The following is a 4,414-nucleotide window of genomic DNA, read 5'->3' on the forward strand; positions in this document are numbered from 1 at the left end:
GGTAAAAGCTCTATGTGTGTGTGTGTGTGTGTGTGTTTAGGGGTATAGGGAAATACATGGGTGACAGCTAAAGGGTACAGAGTTTATTTGGAGGGGTGATGAAATGCTCAAGATTTGATATTGGCTATAGTTTCCAAACTCTGTAAATAAACTAAAGGGCTCAATGTACATTTTAAATCAGTGAAGTGTATGGTGTGTGGATTTTATCTCAATAAAACAGTTTTTAGACAGGGTTAATGGAGACCTGAACCATAGAGGACAAAATAGAGGTGGGAAAAGTACATGGGTTCTGGACGTATTTTGAAGACAAAGTGGACAGGGTTTTCTGATGTGGGGTAAAAAAGAGAGAGAGTAAGGATGGGTCCAAGTTTTTTTAGTTGGAACGGAAAGGTGGAGTAGCCATTAATTGATATTGGAAAGCCTATGGGAGGGCCAGGTTTGTGGGGGTAGTGATGGTGTTTATTTTTAGACACATTAAATTTTAGATGCTAATTAGACATACAATAAAGAGCCAAGTATCAAAAATCAACAGCCTTTGTATACATAGGCAATGCCACGGCTGAGAAAGAACTGCTAAGATCAATCCCATTCACAAGAGCCACAAAAACAATCAAATACCTTGGAATAAACTTAACCAAGGACGTTAAAGATCTCTACAATGAGAATTACAAAACCTTAAAGAAAGAAATAGAAGAGGATACCAAAAAATGGAAAAATCTTCCATGCTCATGGATTGGAAGAATCAATATCACCAAAATGTCCATTATCCCAAAGCAATTTATGCATTCAAGGCAATATGAATCAAAATACCAAAGACATTCTTCTTAGACCTCGAAAAAATGATGCTGAAATTCATATGGAGACACAGGAGACCTCGAATAGCTAAAGCAATCTTGTACAACAAAAAGTTGGAGGCATCACAATACCAGATTTCAGGAAATACTACAGGGCAGTTGTAATCAAAACAGCATGGTACTGGTACAGAAACAGATGGATAGACCAATGGAGCAGAATAGAAACCCCAGATCAACCCAAACATCTACAGCCAAATTATATTTGATCAAGGATCTACAACCAATTCCTGGAGCAAGGACAATCTATTCAATAAATGGTGCTGGAAAAACTGGATTTCCACGTGCAGAAACATGAAGCAAGACCCCTCCTTTCACCTTACAGAAAAATCCACTCAACATGGATTAAAGACCTAAATCTACAACCCAACACCATCAAATTATTAGAGAACATTGAAGAAACCCTGCAAGATATTGGCACCGGCAAAGACTTCTTGGAAAAGACCCCGGAGGCACAGGCAGTCAAAGCCAAAATTAACTATTGGGATTGCATCAAATTGAGAAAATTTCTGTACTGCAAAACAAACAGTCAGGAAAGTGAAGAGGCAACTGAGAGAATGGGAAAAAATATTTGCAAACTATGCAACAGATAAAGGGTTAATAACCAGAATCTACAAAGAGATCAAGAAACTCCACAACAACAAAATAAACAACCCACTTAAGAGATGGGCCACGGACCTCAATAGACATTTTTCAAAAGAGAAAATCCAAATGGCCAACAGCACATGAAAAAATGTTCAGGATCACTAGCAATCAGGGAAATGCAAATCAAAACCACAATGAGGCTTCACCTCACCCCGGTTAGAATGGCTCACATTCAGAAATCTACCAACAACAGATGCTGGCGAGGATGTAGGGAAAAAGGGGACACTAACCCACTGTTGATGGGAATGCAAACTGGTAAGGCCACTATGGAAGTCAGTCTGGGGATTCCTCAGAAACCTGAATATAACCCTACCATACAGCCCAGCCATCCCACTCCTTGGAATTTACCCAAAGGAAATTAAACTGGCAAATAAAAGAGCTGTTTGCACCTTAATGTTTATTGCAGCTCAATTCACAATAGCTAAGACCTGGAATCAATCTAAATGCCTGTGAACCGTAGACTGGATAAAGAAATTATGGGATATGTACTCTACAGAATACTATACAGCAGTAAAAAAAAATGAAATCCGGTCATTTGCAACAAGATGGAGGAATCTGGAAAACATCATGCTGAGTGAAATGAGCCAGTCCCAAAGGGACAAATATCATATGTTCTCCCTGACTGGTGACAACTAACTGAGCACCAAAAAGGAAACCTGTTGAAGTGAAATGAACAATATGAGAAACAGTGACTTGATCGGCCCTTGCCATGACTGTTGATGAATAACTTAATACTTTATCCCTTTTAGTATTTTTTTTTCTACTTAATACTATTGGTTGAACTCTTTAATTAATACACAATTATTCTTAGGTGTTTAAAGTTAGCTGAAAAGTGATCCCTGTTAAATATAAGAGTGGGAATAAGAGAGGGAAGAGATGTACAATTTGGAACATGCTCAATCGGACTTGCCCCAAATATTAGAGTTAGAAACGTGCCAGGGGATTCCAATTCAATCTCATCAAGGTGGCATGTACCAATGCCATCTCACTAGTCCAAGTAGTCCAAGTGATCAATTTCTGTTCACAGTTGATCATAGTGATAGGATTAAGAGTCAAAGGGATCCCATAAATAAGACTAGTGTCTGCTAATACTAACTGATAGAATAAAAAAGGGAGAGAGCGATCCAACATGGGAAGCAGGATACACAGCAGACTCATAGAATGGCAAATATCCTAAATAGCATTCTGGCCTCAGAATCAGCCCTTAAGGCATTTGGATCCAGCTAAAAAGCCCATGAGAGTATTTTAGGCATGGAAAGCCAAGACACTGTGGCAAAAAAAAAAAAAGACCTAAATGAAAGATCTCTGCGAGTGAGATCCCAGTGGAAAGAACAGGCCATCAAAGAAGGAGGTACCTTTCTCTGAAGGGAGGAGAGAATTTCCACTTTGACTATGACCTTGTATAAAGATGATCAGAGTCGGCGAGCTCAAAAGGCCTCCATAGCCTTGGCAACTCATGACAAGAGCCTAGGGTGATTACTGACACCATAAACAGGAAATTCAATTTGTTAAATCAACAACAGGGGTCACTGTGCACTTACTCCTCATGTAGGATCTCTGTCCTTAATGTGTTGTACATTGTGATTTAATGCTATAACTAGTACTCAAACAGTGCTTTACACTTTGTGTTTCTGTGTGGGTGTAAACTGTTGAAAGCTTTACTTAATATATGCTAAATTGATCTTCTGTATATAAAGATAATTGAAAATGAATCTTGATGTGAACGGAAGGGGAGAGGGAGCGGGAGAGGGAAGGTTTGCAGGTGGGAGGGAAGTTATGGGGGGGAAAAAGCCATTGTAACCCATAAGCTGTACTTTGGAAATTTATTTTCATTAAATATAAGTTAAAAAAAAAGTGGTGCAGCCAGGACTCAAACCAGTACCCATATGTGATGCCAGTGTCACTGGCGACGACTTTGCCTGCTACACTACAATGCTGGCCCCCCAAATATTTTTGAATTGCAGTTGGCTGTATCTGTGGATGCAGAACCTGCATGCGTGGAGGACCGCCTGCAACATCTTTGAACAGATGTAGACTCCAGACAGAAGGAAGTGCAGTAGAGCTCACCCACCTCTATTCCAAGAAAATTTCTGGAAAACTGCACTTCTTCCTGGGTACAAAGATTTTCTGCATATGTTAGCTTACTTGTAGTCATAGTTGATAACAAAAACTGGTGACTTAAAGTTCAGAAGCCCAAGGCCGGCGCCGTGGCTCAACAGGCTAATCCTCCGCCTTGCGGCACCGGCACACCGGGTTCTAGTCCCGGTCGGGGCACCGATCCTGTCCCGGTTGCCCCTCTTCCAGGCTAGCTCTCTGCTGTGGCCAGGGAGTGCAGTGGAGGATGGCCCAAGTGCTTGGGCCCTGCACCCGCATGGGAGACCAGGAGAAGCACCTGGCTCCTGGCTTCGGATCAGCGCGATGCACCAGCCGCAGCGGCCATTGGAGGGTGAACCAACGGCAAAAGGAAGACCTTCCTCTCTGTCTCTCTCTCACTGTCCACTCTGCCTGTCAAAAAAAAAAAAAGTTCAGAAGCCCAAGTCCCAGAAGTGACAAAGATTTCCAGGCAGGTAAGGCCAATTAAAAGCAGAGAGGCTGGGTTTTTAAAAAACGCTTCAGCTGCTCAATATTGTCTCTAAGCTCTATTCTTCTTGATAACAGGGATTGGTGTTAGCCATTTTTATATCTGTGGGGGCTGGGCTGAGCCAAGTCTAGGGAGTGTCAGTCAAGTGCACTGGTGCTAGGAATGGAGTCACAAGGGATAGGGGGCACCTCTTTCCCTCACCCCAAGCAAAAGCAGAGAGTTCAAATTATGAAGTGCTGAAGTGCAGAAGGTTAAGCCAAGAAAACCAAGTATAAACTTCAATCACAAACAGTAATAACAGAATCAAAACCAAGAGTGTACTAAGTTAGGATGTTAC

This window comes from Lepus europaeus, chromosome X (assembly GCF_033115175.1).
Source record: "Lepus europaeus isolate LE1 chromosome X, mLepTim1.pri, whole genome shotgun sequence".
Classification (NCBI taxonomy): Eukaryota; Metazoa; Chordata; class Mammalia; order Lagomorpha; family Leporidae; genus Lepus; species Lepus europaeus.